We start from the raw sequence: 13007 nt of genomic DNA on the forward strand, positions 1-13007 counted from the left end.
TTTTCTTAATCTCACGAGAAACTGCACTCGGGCGAGCACAGTCTAAAACTGCGCGCCATCTTTCAGCCCAGCTTCAGTTTTTATAGGAGTTTTTTTTTATCAAGGGTAATGTAGGTTGAATCTGTCGTCCTCGCTCCCTCTCACGGCACAGGTCCACGTCCAAGGGAAGGTCAGGTTAGTCATCGTCTGGATAGTTTATTCCCGTCTGGTCCCCAAGACTGGCACGCCAAGGCTGGCCTTCTCCGGCGGGCAGTCTCTCTGTCTCTCTCCCCGCTGGCATTCCTCTGTAATCTTGTCGGTGTGCATGTGTGCGTGTGTATGTGCACGTGTATATGCAGTTGTAAGTACGTGCCTGTGTGTATGCATGCGTGTTCATGTGCTCTGATCTCCAATTGTTCCGTCTTTCGGAATGTGTTTTTTTTATAGCGTCAGTGTGAGTCCTCCAGTGCCCAATTTGGTATGTTTGCATCTCTACAGCCAATGTGGAGAATGAGCTTCGTGGTATTTGTCCATGAAGTGCTGTGAATGCAAGTCATGGAAATGCTATGTGTGCAAATTTGTTCTCACTACCCAAAATTTCAATAAAGTTCACACATTTAAACTAAGTACTATAAATTTAGCATATGAGAATAATATAATAAATCATTAAACATCAGGCCTACAATCCCAGTCATTCTTGTGACCCGTGCTTCTAGTTTCATTTGATAAATGCTTATTGTTCCATCCATGTTTAAAATATTCAGTAAATATGAACCTGCTAACTTTAATAATCGACATTCTGTCCCGTATGTGTTTAAAATAATGCCAGCAATCGTAATACAATCCTTCATTTACCATTCCAGCACTTTTATCATTGCAGTATTTTTTATCATTGCAGCATTTTTATTAATTTCCCCTCTGTACCATGGACAGACATTCGGAGTGTTTCCTTACACTTGTTTTGTTGTGGGATGTAAGTGTGTATATTCAGGGGGATTTGTGTATTTACATATAAACAGTGTATATTTGCATGTTTTTTATGAATGCTGCTGCTAATGTTATACATTAACGGCTACATTACGCCGCCGCCTCTGTGTGATCTATACCTTTGCTGCTGTAACACTGCAAATTTCCCCATTGTGGGAATATGAAAGGACATCTTTATCTTTAAAAACCTTGTGTTGGTGCTTGTTAAATAATTTTCCATAAGATTAAGATGGTGAAACAAAAATTTAAAAAGTAAATACTGTAACAATTAAACATTGAATACTAAATTATTCCTAAAACAGTTCAATGAATGTTGAAATTAATAGTGAATTATTATAGTTTAATGAATACTGAAACGAATAATGAAATATTAAAGTACTTAAATAAACACCGAAATCATTTTCGAACACAATAACAGTTAAGTAATAAAAGAGTGACATATTTTAATTTAAAATTTGCAACCACATCGCAACCTGTCGAAAAAAACTGTAAAAAGGCAAAGGTGCAAATATGTTGACATAAAGTATCACTTTATCATGTCAACTGTTAATAATAGAGAAATACATTTGAAATACTATCCAACCGACGACATGGTGTCAGATGTATAAACAAAACCAGCAACAAAAGTAAAATTCAATACATCTCTCAAGTTCATATTTGGGAACAAAAATGTTTGTTCATGTGCATACGGTTTAAATCTTACGTTTTTTCTGTTTCGAAGAAGATAACAATGATTTGCATCGCAAATGGCGACATCTGTTGGTGAGTTGGTGACAGTGCTCCACACAGCCAGCAGCCAATCAAATCACAGCGGGGTGTGTCCTGTTCTTCCGCTTTCGTGACGAACAGACTGCCATTTTCTCGGAGGAAAAAAACGACGCCATCTTTCATTCGTCTCGTCTCGAGAAGCACACGAGTTATCGCCAAGCAGAGAACAAGTGCGGATTATTTACTCCAATGCGTGTTTGTTTTTTGTACTCAAAAAGAAAAGGGTCAAATAAAGACTCAACAACAGCTGATTAGAGTTCCGATATTTTAGTTTCTTTGATTTCTGGAGTTCAGGAAATAGTACAAATACAGATATCTGGGCGGCTTTTTTTAATCTCACGAGAAACTATAATCAGACGAGTTCAATCGAAAAATGTCGCTCTGATCTCAGCCCAGCCTCAAATTTTATAGGAGGTTTTCTATGTCAAGGGTCATGTAGGTTGAATCGATCGTCTTTGCTCCTTCCCCCGGTCCACGTCCAAGGCTGACCTTCTCAGACAGGCGGCAGTCTCTCCTGCTCACATTCCCCTGTAATCTCGTCAGTGTACAGATTGTGTGGTGTATGTTTTCCCAGATCAAATTATGTTTTTGCGTGTTCTTGATCGCGTCAGAGATAGTAGAATGTGGCTTTCTTAATTATTCATGACGTCATAGCCCCGCCTACAGAATGTGGCTTCTGTCAAAATTGGCCCCGCCTAGAGAATGTGGCTTCTGTCAAAAATGTCAAATTTCCCCGCCCCCTGTGTTAAAAACTATCCAATCTCCAGCCTCCTATTTTAAAAAATTTACATTTTCCCCGCCCCTTGAAACGTTAATCCCTCCCTACAGAATGTGGTTTCTGTCAAAAATGTCCCCGCCTACAGAATGTGGCTTCTGCCAAAAATGTCAAATTTCCCGCCCCCCCTGTGTTAAAAACTATCCATTTTCCAGCCTCCTCTTTTAAAAAAATTACATTTTCCCCGCCCCCTTGAAACGTAAATCCCACCTTACAAAATGTGGTTTCTGTCAAAAATGTCAAATTTCCCAGCCTCCTTGAAGTGTCAACCCCTCCCTACAGAATGCGGTTTCTGTCAAAAAAAAAAATGATGTGTCCCCAATCCCCCTCCCAAACTGTACTTATGTCATCAATATTTTAATATTTGAAATATAGTGTTATATAAAGTAGCTAATTAAATAAGTGAAATATATATCATTGAATTAAATAATTGAGATATATAAAACCTAATTAAATAATTGAAATAATATGAGTTGAAAGGGGTCGGCGTTGTTTTTACCTTTCAATAAGGTGTTGACCAGGTATATGTTCGGTTGATAAAAGCTCCCGTTTTCTTTTTGCAAACATGTCTAGACATATTCCCAGGGACATAAGTTTAAACATGGCAATGTGCATGCATGGGGGGTTGTCTGTGCAAGTCCCGGCGCCTTGAACCGACACCCCCCAAGCCTGTCACATCCTACATCTGATAAGAGCCTTAAGGTGTTTGAAAAGATATAGCGAGGGGCAGGCAACTGTCGACATCCGGTCGACAGACCCCTTTACTTTTTGCAAACATGCCTAGACATGTTTGCACCGACACAAATCTGAACATGTATTTGTTGCGGCTGCCTACATTTGGACAGTCAAACGCCGTCATTTATCCCGCCCCGGGCGAGAAAAATGAAGGGCGATGTCTCCACCCCTCCCGCCCGTCGCACCCTCCTATTTCCCTGTACGTCACATCCTTCCTACTTCCGGCAGCCCCCATGTTTGTAGTCCTTTTTTGTAGTCCATACGCTGAGTAAAATAGCAACCAGCCAGGTTAAGAAATAGAATACAGCTAGGTTAAGAAAATAGCACACAGCTAGGCAACCCCCATGTTTGTAGTTTATACAGGTAAGCAAAGAAATATTAGATATTAGAATATTATTATAGATATATATTATAGTATATATATATATATATATATATACATATATATATATATATATATATAAAATAAATAGCATGCAGCTAAGAAACAGCGTACAGCTAAGAAATAGTATGTAGTTCGGTTAAGAAACAATATACATTTAGGTTAAGAAAATAGAATACAGCTAAGAAACAACATGCGTTTAGGTTAAGAAATAGCAGCTAAGCTAAGATATCATTAAGGTTGTTTTACCAATTATTTTACCTTTCAAGGAGGAACATCATCTTGTCTGTAGACATCCCCAAGTCATCTTTGCAACAAGCTTTGACATGTTTTCACGTATTTCTTATCTATAGTTGGACAGACAGACGACCACCAAGTTGTGGTCGTGTTTGTAAGCATAAACAACACCGCCCGCCCCCCAGAATCACGCTTCTGTCAAAAATAAGCACATCCCCTACTATCATATTCCGACCCCAGTCTCAATACAGCCAAAGCCCAAGTCACGCTCTGCACAGACAAACCAATTTTTCCGGCTGAAGAGCCAGACCTACTCTAAAAATGAAGACGCTCAGAACAAGACGCCGCATGGTCAGGGACATCACACAGAGAAGGGTGACAACCATCGTTGCACCTGATCAGGTTTCTAACAACATTGCAGAACTGACAGCTCAGCTGACGCCCGCCTCTAATTCCCTTTTCCCCAGACCAATGCAATTAGCTCAAACAGTGGCACCACATACGGACGCTCCAGACTCTGACTATGCTGATGACAACCTGGAAGTGAACTTTACAGCACGCCACGGTGCTACAGCACGCAAAGCCTGTAGTAACTGTGGCTCACCATCACATCAGAGGGGGGCCCCGAACTGCCCCGCTAAGGGACAGAAGTGTCAACGCTGTGGGAAGCAGAATCATTTCGCCCGCGTCTGTCGCTCTTCCTCTGCGTCAGGCAGCCAAGCTACACAACGTGTGCCGGGGAGGCCAGCGCCAACGATCATCCATACAGTAGCCACCGAAACCCGATCAGCTAAATGGTGTACAGTGGAGCTGGATGGGGCCTGCCTCCCACTGCTGGTGGATGCGGGGGCTTCCAGGTCACTGTTGAACGCTACAACAGTCCGTCGTCTTTTCCCACACTGGACGCGCACTGGTAGCGCCGAGGATCTGTATGGCTATGGACACTCAAAGATTAAGATGGCTGGCACGATCACGGTGGCTGTTCGTTACGGGACGAAGACTCTTCCCGCATTCACCTTTCAAGTGTCTCGACAGGGGGCCAATCTCATGGGTTGGGATTTGTTTAGCGAGCTGGGTTTCGCCATCTTGGACAGTGTGGGAGGCACCATCCTTTCTGTCATCTCACCGTGGCGCCAGAACAGGCCAGATCTGTTCAGCGGTGTGGGCTGCCTCACCGCCTTCAACCATCAGCCTCTCCTCCGACCGGGGGTGCGCCCGGTGATTCAGCCCCTGCGCCGACTGCCCCTCGCCCTGCGCGACCAAGTAACTGCCGAGCTGCAGAAACTCTCCGATGCGGGCATCATAGAGCGCATTGATGCCTCTCCCTGGATCTCAAACCTGGTGGTGGCGAAGAGGAAGTCTGGGGGCCTGCGTCCGTGTGTTGACCTCAGAGCGGTGAATAAGGCAGTAGTCCCGGACCGCTACCCGCTACCCACGGTGGAGGAATTAGCAGCACAGTTCTACAACTCGTCCGTCTTCATGAAGCTGGATCTCCGCCAAGGCTACCTGCAGGTCCCTTTACACCCAGACAGCCGCAACCTGACAGCTTTCGTGACACACGATGGGGTGTTCCGCTACACCAGGATGCCCTTCGGCCTCAGCTCAGCCCTGAGCTGTTTTCAAAAAATTATGTCAATGATTTTCCTGGCATCCCGGGCGTGGTGGTCTTCTTGGATGACATTGTGGTCCATGGGGCGACACCAACCATCCATGACGGGCGACTGGCGAGGGTTTTGGAGGTCCTCAGCAGCCACGGCCTCACTCTGAACGAAGATAAGTGCACGTTTGTAGCCCCTGTCATCGAGTTTGTTGGGTTCCGGTTGTCCGCCGCGGGCCTCAGCCCGCTACAGTCCAATGTGGAGGCCGTCCTGCGCCTGGCAGAGCCGTCGTGTCCAGCCCAACTGTCGTCTTTTCTGGGGATGACGGCGTACTACTTGCGTTTCCTTCCCCGGTACTCTGAGACTACATCGCCGCTGCGCGAGCTCCTGAAACAGGACGCGGTCTGGCAGTGGACTCCGGCCTGCTCCGCAGCCGTCCGCCAACTCAAGACCCAGCTCACCTCACCACCGGTGCTGGCATTCTTCGACCTGGAGAGTCCGACATTCGTCACATGCGATGCGTCTAACACAGCAGTCGGGGCGGTGCTCTCCCAGATCCAAGGAGGCACGGAGCGCCCGGTAGCGTTCGCTTCTAGGTCACTCAACACGGCCGAACAGAAGTACTCAGTGGGCGAGCGCGAAGCGCTGGCCTGCGTCTGGGCGTGTGAGCGATGGCATATATATTTATACGGACGCCATTTCACTCTGAGAACCGACCACCAGGCTCTCACTGCCCTGCTCGCCACATCGGGATCGGGTCGCAAGCCGCTGAGGATCTACCGCTGGTCGGAGAGGCTCCAGCCATACGACTTCACCACTCTGTTCACTCCTGGCAAGGAAAACGTCGTGGCGGACCTGCTCTCTCGCGCCAACCCTGTCCCAGCACTCGATTCCCCAAACCCTGACCCAAAGTCCGACTCAAGCCGGGACGCGATGGAGTCCGAATTCATCCTCATGCTCCACGGCCCACTCCAGGCCTCTGTCTCCTTGGAGGACCTACAGATGGCGTCAGAGAAGGACCCTGCACTTTGCCAGCTCCGTACTTACATCCGGGAAGGGTGGCCTGCCAAGGTCCCGGAGCAGTTGGCACCCTTTCACAGGGTCCGGGATGACTTGACCTGTTGGAACGGCGTCTGCGTGGCTCGGGGGTTGCGCACAGTCATTCCCAGTGACCTCAGGCTACGTGTCCTGGCCATGGCACACGAGGGCCATCTGGGGATTGTCAAGGTGAAGTGCCGCTGCAGGGACCTGATGTGGTGGCCTGGCATAGATCGTGATATAGAAACAATGGTAAAGGACTGCACAGCCTGCCTGGTTAGTGGGAAGACGGGACCACCGCCCACGCCACCCCTGCAGCCCTTGCAGTGGCCTGCCGCACCATGGGAACACATTCAGCTTGACATCGGCGGCGAGCTTCACGGTGTCCCGCACCATCAACGATTCCTCCTAGTGGCATATGACCTCCATTCGAAGTGGCCGGAGGTGGTTGCCACAGGGTCTGTCACAACTCGGGTGGTCATAGACTTTCTCTCATCTGTGTTTTCTCGGTGGGGCCATCCGAACGCTATCACCACGGATAACGGCCCACAGTTCGCTTCGGCGGAGTTTGCCGCCTTCCTGGAGGAGAAAGGGATCAGACACATCCGCACATCTTTTTACCATCCGGAAGCAAACGGAGGGGTCGAGCGTCTGAACCAGTCCTTAAAGAACGGGATCAGGGCTCACCTAGCAGATGGACTACAGTTTTCAGCTGCGCTGCTCCGCACCCTCCTCCACTACCGAGCAACGCCACACTCGACTACCGGCAGTTCCCCAGCGCTCCTGATGATAGGCCGGGAACTTCAGCTCCCTCTGAACCGGCTGCGGGCCCCTACGGTCACCACACCAGGGGCGACGCCCGGCTGCAGCGCCAGAGTCACGGAGATGCAGCGTCAGATGAAACGGCGGTTCGACAGGAGACGGAGGGTGAGGACACCTGCACTCACAACGGGGGACTGGGTCCGGATTCGCCGGCCTAACCGAGACCACAAACTACTCACATTCTGGTCCGCACCAATGCAGATCGCCATCCAACTCGGGCCGGCCACTTTCAAGCTCACTGACGGGTCACGGTGGCATGCCAGTCGCCTTCGGAAGGTGGCACCGCCCTCGAGCGCTGACGCAGGTTTGGAGGACACAGCATCCATGTTTGAGGACTGCACCTTCCCTGATGAACAGCGGCAGGATGCAGCCGGCCACCCACCTGAACAGCTGGAGGCCTGCCCTGGCCCAGAGGCCCGCCCAACTCGTGTGCGGATGAAGCCGAGGCATTTGAGAGACTATGTTTTGGAGTAATGTCCGTTTCGAGTATCGCCGGTTGGTGACAGTATTTTGCATGCGTTGTGATGGGAGCCAGCATTGACTTCATCCGGTTCGTTTGGGTTTGATTCTTTTGATACATACGCTCCTCAAGGGTTTTTCAAAAGGGGGGGGTAAATGTTATGTACGGGCATATGCGGGGACAGCCCGTGAAGAGGGTTGGGTACAGTGGACCCCGGAAGTGGGTGTGTTTTGTGGTGACGTGGCGTTGTTGTGGTCCGTGATGGAAATAAAACGAGTCGATCATCACGTCGTAGTCTGAGAGTAATTCCGACACAACATAGCTATAAATACTTAGGGCATAATTATTATCTAAGACAGCAATATGAGCGCATCATGCCAATCCTTTGCGATAAAAAGTTTTTACCCTGTATTCACTACTTGTTGGATTTGTGTTCTGTAAAAACGGATAAAGAAACAGTCAAGCGAGTTGCAGAGATCTTAATGGTGGAGTTAGCACTAGTAAAGAACTTACCGGACCGCCTTACATTGGATGAGAACCTATGTCTTATGATATACCGTGATCAACTTGATGTTTTCGAAGAATATTTGATAGAAAATAATAACTTTGATTAAAAATGGGTAATGTGTTGAGAAAATTATCGATTTTTGGCTATAGAAGCCAAGGGTGGGCAGATATAATAAATAGAACAATTACATATAACCCCGATGATAAAGACCCTTTGATTGAAATTTTTTTATTGTTTATGCAAAAAGTGCGTGCCATGTCTTTGACAATTTTTCAGGAGCCGTGGGAATCGTTTGTGCAACATGTCATATTTTTGAGTCGCTCGGGTTCGATCGACACGTTTCAAAATATTTTGGAAAATTGGGAAAATGAGATAAGTGTAGGACATGTACTTACCATACTCACGCTGTTTACCGATGTGATAAGATACCGTCTCCGTCATCAACAACCTGTGGATCTCGCGCACGAATTGAAGATGTTTGAAGATCTGTTAGAATCAAATGTTAATCCATCTGTTTTAACCCTGACCTATAGACTTTTTACGACTTAGAGAATCCTTATCATGTGTAACCATACTGAACCTTGTCATATTTTTTATTTTTCTTTCAATAAAAAATGGATGTTTTAAAAAAAGAGGCTTTTGCGTCTGTGTGTTTAGTCAAATAACAATGTGACGTTTGTCACTAAATCATAAACCGTCATGAGCGTTAAGCGTTGGTTGAAAAAATTGTACTACGATCCCATTCAACCAGCCAGTTTTGGAGGTGCAGATCGCCTTCATTTAGCTGTGAGGGAGAAAATGGGTCAAAAAGTGACGCGTCATAAAATCAAGGATTTTTTTATCATCGCAAGATGCATACACCTACGAAAATAGGAGCACAGAAAGGTTTAAAGGGAAGTCTCTGCTTTGAAGCTTGCCCCACCGAGTAATAAAATTGCACTTGGTAACAAATAAATTACCGCAAAAGTCGGCCAGCCAGGATGAAATAGTTAAAGACAGAGAGTTTCCAGAGTTAACAAGTATCATTAAGCGTTCACTGTATCGCGTACCATCGCTATTTAGAATTTATTGTCATTGTGCCCGCAGGTGGTCAAATGTAAAGACGGCTGCCGCCAGCACAAACGGCCCCAAAACCTTAAAATAATATTGAAGAGAGATAGAAAAAGAAATCTGCCAATATGGAAATCCACTGGTGCCGGACTACGAGTCCATCATAAAACAGAAGCATTGTTCGGTAAATAAATTAAGGTTGAATGATTTAGAATAATAACATAAATTAAGCTGCTTTATATTTTGATGTAAAATCTTAAGAGCTCCTTTCAGAGCGCATTCTCGCATTTAGTACGAGGGATTGTGTACATTATTTAAGAAATGAGACATTAAGTGATAAAGACTGCGTAAACATCATTTAAGAAATAATAAAAGCCTCGTTCTTCTGAACTGTCAGTAAAACACCGGACTTAATAGCTCTCGGGTGGTGCTTTATGTTTAGTGGAAAACACCAAAATTTGTTTAATACCATTTATGCTTGCATACTCTTACGCTGATATATTGTGTTTTCAGTAAGTCGATGTCAGATACACAGAATGGAATGGTGTTTCTCTACTTCTTTGAAAAGGTAAATATTTTACGAATCCGATAAGAAACGTAGCAATTTTTGTAATGTTAGCAAAGTCGAGTAAGTTTTGCTGCAGATATGACTTGACACCGATTTGACAGTCTTTTTCATCCTTAATTTACTTTTCTTTTTTTTTAAATTTGACTTGATGATTTATTATCCTGACAAAATTCTGACTAATAGCTACTGTTAACATCTTTGGCAGCGAGACTTCAGCAAACTATTAAAACAATAACAATAATATGCTTATTCTCTTCCTTTGTTTTTTGTTTCTTTTGTAGGAGACATGACTGTGATATATTAACAAAAAAGATGGCAGGAATTTGTTCATATTCATTTTTGTTTGTCTTGGCGTGTTTAATTCTTTTTTAAAAGGAAAACAGGTAACATAAAAGATAGCCGCATTTTCGCAAATAAACCTCATTCTCATTTTCTGTATTTTGATTATTTGAAAAATATCTCTTGGGTTGTTGGGAGCGTGTCTTGAATTTCACAATGTATTATTTACCAGTGATGCACGATAATATTACCATTGTTTTTAACACGCTGGCCATCGATCATGTGGTATTGGCATTAATTTCACAGTTTGCGCCGTGACTTTTGACCGTAGGTCAGTCAAATGGTCCAGGCTGACTTTCTAGAAACTCAGCATGAACTGTAAAATAGTCCCGCTTTTTCCATGCATTGTAAATGATTCACTTTGTGACTAGTAACATGGCAGAAAATAGTCAGAAATGTTTATCATTGTTTTCCAAAGTAAATGCCGGTGTTTGCCCGTCTTATTCTGAGTCACAAAGCAGAGAAAATTAACTTTCAAAAGGCTGAAATCAGGACTTGGGCAATTTGAATCTTAAGTAGTGTCTCTCAATGATTAACCGATTATCAAAATACTTCATATTTGATTCCAGATTAATTATAGCGGTCACTGAAGGTGTAGTGGTACACTCGACCGAGTTGTGTGTTGTGCGGGCAGCGTGGGTTCAGTTTCCACTCAGTGACTTTGTCTATGTCCGTCCTGTGACTGGCCGGCAACCTGCTTAGGGTGTTGTGCGCTTTTCGCCCGTAGTCAGCTGGGATATGTTACTAGTGAGGTCCAAAATGTTTACTAGTAGAACTAGTGGATGCCAAACTGCTCACTAGTCAACTAGTTACACAAAAAACTAATGAGAAGGTGGGGCAGATGTGTGCATCCAGGATTACTATTGGCTCTACAGTTAAATACACGAATCAGAATTCAGATTTTGTCATTGTCCCACCCAATTTATTTGCACATGTTTTATACAAGTTGACAAGTGTTCCTGGGGAACTGCAGCTAGTTAACTAGCAGCTGCCTCTCATGGGCTACATGTTGACGAGTGAATGCATGAAGCCAAACTACTTAAAGGCTTGCAATCTATTTTGGCCTTCCAAGTTAACTAGAGAGGCTCAAAATATTAACTAGTAAACTAGTACATGCTGAGATATCCACTAGTTACACTAGTTGTGCTCATTTTGACCTCTCTTGTTAACTTGTAAAGCTCATGTATTCTAACTAGTAAAGTATTTGGGTTCAAAGTGAGTCACGAGCAAACAAGTGACAATTATTTTCACATAACTAGTTCACAAGTGGATGACAAAATTGCGCACTAGGTGACATGTGCACACAACAAGTTAACTAGTGAAATCATCAAATTTGAGAAGTTGATTTGTTTCCCAGTTACAACACGATACAAGTTCACAAGTTGTGCACACATATCCACTAGTAAGCAATTTTGGTTAACTAGTATGATATAAATGCCAGCTAGTATGCAAAAACATTAGCTAGTATACCAAAAATCCCCACATGTTAGATATTTGTTGTGCACAATGCATCACTCGTGATGCATAACCTTTAACAAGTAAAAATAAAAGGCCAACATGTAGGATAAAATTCAAACATGTTCAGTCAAATCTTGCACAGGTTCTTTTCTGTGTCTGACAAGTGAGACAAAATTCCTTCTACTTGTTCGCTAGTTAAATAAACATCAGTGTCACTCATTAACGAGTGACTCATTGTGGACTCAACTAGTTCACTAGAATGAAAACATGTGTTTCACAAGTTAACGAGTGGGGTAAAAATTAGACTAACCAGTGGCTATCTTTGCATTTACTAGGAAACTAGTTCACATTTTGAACCTCACTAGTCAGCTAGTAAGGTTGGCAGTGTGACTAGTGGACATGTTATGCCTTACTAGTGAGCATTTGAGAATCTGACTGTAACGGTTCAGGGAACCGTGATAAAGGAAAACTGGACCCAAGAGCAAGCGAGGATGGTTGAGGAGGATTTATTGAAGGGTTCGGGGGGAGAGGAACGGGTGCCGGGAGCAGGGCAGGAGGACAGGTGGAGGAGCGGCGAGTCAGCGCCGGGGTGCTCGCTGGGGTGGCGAGATGTGCGCTCGCGGAGGTGCAGCGGAGACGGCGCGCTGAGTGTGCACCGGCGCTGTGGCGGGAGGAACGCGGGCGCGGAGAGCGGCGTGGAGGCGAAGGCGGCGGCGAGCCGGCGGAGGCGGAGAAGGGCAGGCAGGCGGCGTACGGGCGTACGAGGTGCGATCGACGCTCCGGGGCTCGGCGGCTGGCGGCGGAGGATCGGGCTCGGGCTGGCGCTGGGCGGCTGGAGGGAGAGCGAGGAAAGACAATGGTTAACTCGGGTTTCATAACAAAGGCGCGGACGTGCACGAGGCGAACGTCGACGTGGACCGGGTACCGAAGTAGGTAACGGAATAATCCGGCGTCTGGCTCCTGGCAGCGCTGAGCTTTAAACCCCCGCGGTGATTGCTGATGATGGGCAGCAGGTGCGCAGGAGCCGACGCCCTCTCCGGTCGGAGGCGTGCCTGGCGGAAAACAGCCGGAACCTAGGGAAAAGGGAAAAAGCTTGGCAGGCCCCCTAACCCGAACCCCCACAGTACCCCCCCCTCAACGGACGCCTCCTGGCGTCCTTCCTGGTTTGTCCGGGTGTGTGGCGTAAAACTCCCGGATCGGGGAGTCGTCAATGAAGAGCTTGCGGGAGATCCAAGAACGTTCCTCCGGACCGTAACCCTCCCAGTCCACGAGGAACTGAAACCCCCTCCCCCGACGTCTAACG

At 46.0% G+C, this 13007-nt stretch overlaps 1 long non-coding RNA gene across 1 annotated transcript; it reads right to left on the reverse strand.

Moving 5' to 3' along the window:
* Positions 1-12194: 12194 nt before the first annotated feature.
* LOC148342269 (uncharacterized) lies at positions 12195-12803 on the reverse strand. Its single transcript, XR_015839675.1, has 2 exons — positions 12630-12803; positions 12195-12536 (listed from the first exon to the last, which is right to left on the reverse strand). It is a non-coding gene; the product is annotated as an uncharacterized LOC148342269 (long non-coding RNA).
* Positions 12804-13007: the final 204 nt, after the last annotated feature.

The sequence above is a fragment of the Idiotropiscis lumnitzeri genome, chromosome 2 (assembly GCF_059441095.1).
Source record: "Idiotropiscis lumnitzeri isolate Australia: NSW breed Sydney's pygmy pipehorse chromosome 2, RoL_Ilum_1.0, whole genome shotgun sequence".
Classification (NCBI taxonomy): domain Eukaryota; kingdom Metazoa; phylum Chordata; class Actinopteri; order Syngnathiformes; family Syngnathidae; genus Idiotropiscis; species Idiotropiscis lumnitzeri.